We start from the raw sequence: 8,990 nt of genomic DNA on the forward strand, positions 1-8,990 counted from the left end.
TGTTCTAAGAAAACAAAAACACTAGTTTGAAAAGATAAATGCACCACTATGTTCACTGCAGCATTATTTATAGTAGCCAAGATATGGAAGCAAACTTGGGGCCCATTGATAGATGAGTGGATAAAGATGTGATACACAATGGAATCTTACACGACAATATATAAGAATGAAATTTGGGCTCTTTGTGGTGACATGGATGGGCCTAGAGAGTTTTATGCTAAGTGAAATAAGCCAGAGAAAGGTAAATAACATATGGTTTCACTTATATGCACAATCTAAAACAAAACAAAGTAAGCAAACACACAAAACAAAAACAGATTCATAGAAACAGAGACCAAAGGGATGGTAGCCAGAGGGGAACGGGTGGGTGATGGGAAAAAAGGTGAAGAGGAATATAGTGAATAATATTGTGATAAGTTGCAAGGTGACAGATGATTACTAAAATTGGTGGGTGATCACAATGCAAGGTATTAAAATGTTGAATCACTATACTGTACCCATGAAACTAATATAATATTGTATACCAACTATTCTTAAAATAAAAGACAGAAATGCAGGCAGAAACTTATGTATATGATGTGAAGTGAAATACTTTGTATCATCCCATTTAATCTTACAAGGACTTTTTTTTTGCTCCATTTTAAGATAAAGAGCTGAAGTTCAGAATATTTACATAAGTTTGCTCAATATCCTAGATTTTAAAGTAACAAATCCAGGAGAAGGATAAAGGTTTATCCAACTCCAAAGCCCACGATTTTCTCATCTATACTTCATTGTAGAAAAAGAAACTTATTTTCTGAAAAGAAATCATATTAAGTAATATACATTTAACGTTTAGCATAGTTTGAGGCCATTTCCCTACTGTGAAAAATCGTGCACATTTCTGCAGTAACTGGAAAGCAAACTGGGGAAATATAGTTTTTCCCCCTTAATTATATCAAGCAAATGATCTTACAATTACATAAGAAGTCGCCCATTATAGTCTAGCCAGTGGCTTGGCTTCTTGTCCAAACCTCACAGTGAAAAAATATGCAGACTTTCTGGAACCACGTATTAAAGCCTCCGCAGTTGAATCAGCCCTTCTTTCTGCGTAACCTAAACTCAATACTATTCAGCACATTAGAGAACTCCAGGGATGAGATCTTTAAAGCCCAATGTCAAAAGGTGACTACCTGATAATCATCACCTTGGCTTCACACTCATGAAAACTGGCTCTGTCCTCATTTATTCCCAGGCATGTGGGCTGGCCTGCAGCGAGGTGCCCTGTTTCACAGCCTTGTAAAAAGAGATCAATCCACAATTTGGCATAAGTACAAAGTAATGGTATGATGTTCTTGCGTAAACTGGCTCTGAAGAAAATTCCTAATCAGTTATGCCAGAAACGGTGAGTGGTTCTGACATCTCTCAAATAAGCATAGAGTCTCCAAGGTGATTATTATGAGTGACAGCCTTCATTTGAGGCGTTAAATTGAGTCGATTCGATAGGGGCTGCTGGAGAGCGGGAAGAGCACCGAATGTGGAGCCAGAAAGCATCTATCACAGCCCTGCACCCCAGCCCACCCAGCGGCGCCCTTTGCACTGTGGTGCTGCCTGCAGCATCAGGCACCTAACCTTTCTGAGCTTCTTTCTTCCCTTGTGACACTGTTGAGTAATAACCACCCGACATTGCTGAGATAGTCAAGCGAACCTGACAATATGAAAACCCTCAGAATAGTGGAGCACTAGAATAGAATGTGAGAACACATTCATAGGTAACCTTTAAGTTTAATACCACAATTGGAAACCAAGGCCTTCAAATTCTTAGAAAATATCAGTGATGCTGATAATTAGCTGGAGCTGGTCAGAAATTCCAGTATCACCCGTGTGTATGAGGTCCAGGTTATGTTTGACACGTAAAGCCCCGTTTGATATGTATGCCCACGTCGGTAGGTAAAGCCACAGTAGAAGACATTAGTTCAGTTTTGCAAGCCCCAGAGACCAGTGCACACTGCTGGCTTTGAATACTGGAAAACAGATCTCAGCAGTTTCCATGGACTCACTTTATCCTTGCCTCGCGTTAATGAGATCAGAACAAAACCGAATAAACATACTAGAAACCTGGTGCTTTGCAAACCATAATGGCATTTTAGAGAGCCAGAAATAAAATCAGATTTATTGTGTGTAGGACTGCACTGGGTAAGAGGACAACACTGTGTCCATTCTATCTGTGGCTCAAATATGTCCTTGGAGAGAGAGTCTTATTTGAGGCAGGATTGCGACATCGATAGAAGACAGAAATGAGAGCCAAGGGCTTAACTCCTTCCTAATCCTAGTTCTTTCACGGTGACTACTTTGAGTTTCTTGTTACTAATGCTGTACGGTATATCCACATAGATGTTAGGAAACCCTCTCCGCCCCTTAGTAGGGATAAATAGCTGTGTTTTATTGTTCAGGTTATCTAACCTCTGTTTGCTTTGGCTTTGTCATCTGAAAAGTGGGGAAAAATAATAGGACCTATTTACTAATACACCAGTGCCCAGATGTACGGATTCGTGCACATTGAAAGGAAATTAATTAGAAGGTGGCTGTTGGGGCCGGACTGGGCAAGAAGGGCAGGACATGCCCTGGAGTCAACCTCCCACAGTCCCTCCCTGGCCTGTGGCACCTGGGGCGGGGCAGAGGCTTGAAGGTCACCTGCAGTGAGTGGGGTCCCTCCGGCAGGTGGGGTCCCTCAGCCTGGCCTGCAGGGATGAGGCTGAAATCAGCTCTTCGATATCCCCTGCGATTGTGAGGGTCCTGGATTGCGAGAGGGTGGTTCTTGGGTGATGCACCCTGGAATCGGTCTCCCTCCTCTCTGATTCTGGGTGCATCACCAGAGAACCACCGCTGCCAAGTCACCGCAGCTCGGCAGCTCCTGTGTTGAGCATCTGCCCCCTGGTGGTCATAGCTACCGGTCGGATGGTTGGATGGTTGCTTAGCCTTTTATATATACAGATATAAAACACTTATAGAAGTGAGAGGCTGTGAAAAATAGTGTCTAAAAGCACAGATTCTAAAGTTTTACTGTCTGGGTTAAAATTTCAGCTTCACCTTATCATTTGCTCATTAGATCTTCTCAAAATTGGGTAAGAAGAGAGCCAACCTCATAGAGTTATTGTTAGGATTAAATGTGCTATTACATGGATAATTCTATTAACAGGGCTGACACAATAGTAAGTACTATATAAATGTTTGCTATTATAGCATTACATGTTTCCTGGAAAAGCTTTAAATACTATTTATAAGAATATGAAAATAATTTAAAATTTATAGCATTACTAACATTTGTTTCCCTGGTTCTATTAGGTATACAAATAATATAATAGCAATATTGGGGTTTTCTTTATTTTCTAGACCTAATATTTTGGCAATGTCACTCATATAGCATTTTCTCTCTCTCTTTTTTAAAGATTAAGTATTGGCATACCTTGTACCAAATCTTTATTGAGATAACTTTATCCCCTGATTTACTGAAACTAATGTTATTTAATCTCTCTGTTTCCAATCCCTTTCTCCTTCTGAATGCAAAAAGTCAATGATTTTTAAAGCCTGCATACAGAGAAGATTCACACCCATTGGGAGGATGATAAGTAAACTAATGTTTATTTGGGACAATTTCTAATTTTGTTTCTTCTCCCCTTTCCTCACAGCATTCATTTGAATGCGTTTGCCATTCACTTATTTATACGGTATTAATTGAGCAGGCTTGTCAGGCAACATGATAGGTGGTGGAAATTCATGATTCTGACCCTTGAATGGTGTTTTACAGCTTACAGTTCGTTTCCACATAAATTAACTCACTCCCAGGGGCGCTCACTTCATTTCACCCCAGTTCTTCCTCCCCGTTTAACGTTATATTTCTCTTAATCTTCCTCATTCCTTTGTCAAATCTTTAGTGTGCAGAATATTTACTAAATGAATTAGGGGTGGGCTGAGAGGGCAAGCTGATTGGAAGAGGAGGTAGTGGGTGGGGGAGGAGAAACCAATCAGATGAGATGAGGAACCCCAGATGTTTTCTGTACCCTACCCTTTAGGTTAAAAACACAAAGTTCTGTCTCTTATTAAGAAAGTACACAGAGTCACTTGTGGTTTCCCACATCCTCCACTCCCCTCTGACAATGAGCATATTTAACATATTGAAGAAACTATGGCTTTCTTCTTGTCCTTCCTTCCCTTATAAACAAGCACTCAGGTGCTTAAGTCCCAACATTAACGTTCCATAATTATAGTTCCTCTTGAATTTCATGACACCAACCAGGCAAAAAAACAAAAAACAAACAAACAAACAAAAAGAACATACAAAATCAACCAGAAAATTATTCTTTTTAAAAAAATATATATTTTATTGATTTTTTACAGAGAGGAAGGGAGAGAGAGATAGAGAGTTAGAAACATCGATGAGAGAGAAACATCAACCAGCTGCCTCCTGCACATCTCCCACTGGGGATGTGCCCGCAACCCAGGTACATGCCCTTGACCGGAATCGAACCTGGGACCTTTCAGTCTGCAGGCCGACGCTCTATCCACTGAGCCAAACCGGTTTCGGCCAGAAAATTATTCTTTCAATCTCATATCAGCACATTTCATTCATTATTATGCCTCTTATCCACAGGGAAGACTTCTATAAGGAAACACCAATGACTCCCTGCAGTAGGCTAGCTTATGGTGGATGAAAGTTACGCCAAGTGGAGCAGGAAGGTAGTATGCTGCTTAGGTCTAGGCATGCAGTATCTCTTACATTTGAGCTTGTACTGATCTCTTCAAGGGTCCTCCGGAGATTCACAGGATATAAGCAGATGATACAATACACAGACTTCTACTGTAAGACCTATCAAGTTCATTTCTAACAGACCCCTTTTAACTTGCTTTGCTCTCTGCCTGGAATGCTCTTCCTCCAGAATTCCCATGGCTGTCTCTTTCTTATCAGCTCAATGTCACGTTCATGGAGAGGCCTTCTCAGCCAGTCTGTACAAAGTAGTATCCCCACACCCGGGCCCTCCATCTCACTTCGAGTTTTATGTTTCATGGCATTTATTTCTACCTAAAGTGAACTTACTTATCTATAGATGTATAATTTGCCTACAAGTCTGTAAACTCTAAGAGGACAGAGATTATTTTTTAACACACTGCCTGGAACATAATAGTAGACCCTTCATAAATATTCGTGGAGCAAATGAGTAAGCAACAGATATTTATTGAATGTCTATTATATGCCAGTTCTGCTCTAGGCACTGGGGATGCACAGTACTCCCCCCCCACCCCGCTTATCTATGGGGGATTCATTCCAAGACCTCCTGTGGATGCCTGAAACTGAACCCTATATATATTGCTTTTTAATGCAAATGATAAAGTTTAATTTATAAATGAGGCACAGTAAGAGATTAACAACTGATAATAAAATAGAACAGTTCTAATAATATGCTATAATAAAAGTTATGTGAATGTGATCTCTCTCAAAAAAATATCTTATTGTACTGTACTCACCCTTCTTCTTGTGATGATGTGAGATGATAAAATGCCTCAAGTCGAGAATTTTCACTTAAAAGAACCACTTTATGATTTCTCTTTGGCATATCCGAATTTCCAGCATCAGAACTCTTACATTTGGAGCCATTATTGAGTAAAATCAGGGTTACCTGAACACAAGCACTGTGATACCTAGGCGGTCTGATAACTGAGATGGCTACTAAGTGACTAACAGGTGGGTAGCGAATACTGAGTGAATATGCTGGCTGGACAAAGGGATGATTCACGTTTGGATGGAATGACGTGGGAAGGTCCCAGATTTCATCACACTACTCAGAATGGCTCACAATTTAAAACTTACGAATTATTTCTGGAATTTTCCATTTAATATTTTCAAACTGAAACCCTGCAAAGCCTAATGGCAGATAAGGGGGGCCGCTGTTGTAATGAATCAAACAGACCAAAATCTCTTGGAGTTTATATTTTAACGCAGGGAAATACAAGAAATAAATAAAGCAGAGAAGGGGACGCTGCTTGGGTGGGGCTGTGCTATGTTAAACAGGTGATCAAGGAAGGGTCTGGCTGCAGAGACCTGGAGACGGAGAGAAGGGAGGCACCTGAACAAGGTGAGGAAGATAAGGGCAAGGGGAAATCAGCCTTTTAGCAAAGGGAACAGGAAGTGCAAAGGTCCTGAGAAAAGTGGAGGATAATGTGGTTAAAACCAGGGAGCTCCTGGGAAAGTGAGAGATGGGCCTGAGACAGCGGTTCTCAACCTGTGGGTCGCGACCCCTTTGGGGGTCGAACGACCCTTTCACAGGGGTCGCCTAAGACCATTGGAAAACACATATATAATTACATATTGTTTTTGTGGTTAATCACTATGCTTTGATTATGTTCAATTTGTAACAATGAAATTGGGGGTCATCACAACATGAGGAACTGTATTAAAGGGTCGTGGCATTAGGAAGGTTGAGAACCAGTGGTCTGAGAGGTACTAGTGGGGCAGCTCCAATCATGTAGTCTTGTAGGCCCCTGAAAGGACTCTGGTTTTTACTCTTTTTTGTTGTTGTTAATCCTCATGAGAGGATATTCCACCTCTCCCCCCCGACTGATTTTGAGAGAGAGAGAGAGAGAGAGAGAGAGAGAGAGAGAGAGAGAGAGAGAGAAACATTCATGTGAGAGAGACACATCGATTGGCTGCCTCCTGCAGGAGCCCTGCCCAGGCCAGGAATTGAGCCTGCACTGAGGTATGTGCCTTTGACAGGAATTGAACCCGAGACGCTTCAGTCCCCGGGGCTGACACTCTAACCACTGAGTGAACTGGCCAGGTGGCCAGGGCTGGTTTTTTACCTGATGGGAAGCCATGGAGGGGCACTGAGTAGAGTGAGATGATCTGACTTAGGTTATAATAGGATCCCTTCTTTTGTTCTGGTGATAAACACACACACACAACACTGTGGGGGGCAAAGGTGGAAGTACTAGTAGTTAGGAGGCCGCGGATGCACTAATCCAGGCAAGAGGTGATAGGCGGCTTGGTCCGGGGTGGTGGCAGGGAGGTGGTGCCACATGTTAATAGCCTGCAAGTGTTCCGAAGGCAGACCTGACAGGGATTGCTGATATAATGAGCAAAGTAACGGTACAAAAATATGTGCAGAATTGATACGAACAAGCCTTTTCTTAGATTCATAGGAAAGAGACTGGTTTTGTCAAACCGGTGCCAGATACAACAAATAGTAGTAGCACAACCACCTAGAAATTCAGCATTGGAACTTGGAATTTTTATGTCATTTATTATCACGGAGAACAAACAAAAAAATAGTGATCAAATATACTCAGTGTCAAAATCTGTACTTGCAATTAAGTGAACTAGTTTGAGGCTTGATCTTATTTCAGCACAGTGACATGAATAATTGTTCAGCAGACATAAACATTTCAAAATAAAAATGACACATAATCACGAGGAGACTGTAAATCTTAGTGGGTAGTTACATTAAAGCAGTGCTGGCGAACCTATGACACGCGTGTCAGAGGTGACACGCGAACTCATTTTTTTGGTTGATTTTTCTTTGTTAAATGGCATTTAAATATATAAAATAAATATCAAAAATATAAGTCTTTGTTTTACTATGGTTACAAATACCAAAAAATTTCTATATGTGACACGGCACCAGAGTTAAGTTAGGGATTTTCAAAATGCTGACACGCCGAGCTCAAAAGGTTCGCCATCACTGCACTAAAGGGTAAACAAACATTATTATCAAGAACAAAGATCTCACCCCTAATTGACGGTCTGTACTTCCAGCTGGTCTGATCCCTGCTCAGACTTCTGACCCTTTGCCTCCCAGGTTACACTGAACGCTGCCTGGGGGCTTGTTCAACCTTGCATTCTTTACCAACTGGGAAATAGCAGATGCACAACAAATATTCCTTGACCTGGCGGTTTCTTAACATCCTTCACTACCCTCTTTTGTGCCCGTTTTCTGCAGCGCTCAGGAACACTTTATTTTATTTACCGAAGTCAGAGATCAGATAATCACAAATATGAAATTTCACAATGAGTTGCGCTTCAGGCGGGGCACGTGGAAGGAGCAATCCGGAAGCGCCCCCCGGCCCCCCCCCCCCCCGCCGCCCCCGCCCCGCCTGGGAAGCCAGGGAACGCTTCCTGAGGGAGGCGAGTCTTCGGGGCTGCAATGTGACAGGTGAATGCCAATGTGCAGGGAGCAGGCCTTAGAAGGCCAGAGGCGATTTAGGAAAAGGACTTCAAGTGTAAGGCCCTGAGACTGGAGGGAACCGGGAAAGGACTGAACGGAATGAATGAATGACCCAGGCGCGTAGGAGAGCAGGGTCGCCTGGACCTTTAGGAGGGTAACCACGCAGGGACTGAAAGGTAGTTTTTGTAAATTACGTTAGATCCGCAAAACCTCTGAGTTTTATGGCGCAACTCAGCAAGGGCTGAGAGGGACCGGGAGACGCAGCATTCCCCGGCCTCGCTAGACTCCTTCCGCCGGGCCTCAGAGGCCGAGGCTGCGGGAGGAGGTCGCTCTCCCGGGAAGGCACCGCGAAGTCACTCCTTTTTCTCACCGAAGTGCCCCGTTGCCATTTCAGCTTACTTCCTCCAATTCAGAGGTCTCCCAACCAATGCGTTTGCCCGATCTTAACCCAGAAAGTAAACCATCGGGGAGCGACCTATAGCAGGTCACCGAGGCTAGCTTGCTTTTTGTTTCCAGGGGGGTTTTCCTGGCTACTCGTCAATGCGAACCCAGTGGCTGCCTCCGGGCTGGGGCGGCCCGCTCGTCTCTGCAGATGTTTTGTCTTCCGAGAACTTTCAGCAACGCGACCACCGACTAGGGCAGTGCCACAGCCCCAGTGTTGAAAGCGGCCGGTTCCGGAGGCCGCCGCCCACTGCCACACGCCGGGGAGCCGGGAAGTTGACGTCCTCCTTCCAGAGTCCCCTGGCGCCGGGTGGGGCTGGGACGGGAAGGGGGTGTGGTGACCACCCCTCCGAA

The sequence above is a fragment of the Myotis yumanensis genome, unplaced genomic scaffold (genome assembly GCF_028538775.1).
Source record: "Myotis yumanensis isolate MYYU_CA2020_CCGP unplaced genomic scaffold, mMyoYum1.0.hap1 SCAF_3, whole genome shotgun sequence".
Classification (NCBI taxonomy): domain Eukaryota; kingdom Metazoa; phylum Chordata; class Mammalia; order Chiroptera; family Vespertilionidae; genus Myotis; species Myotis yumanensis.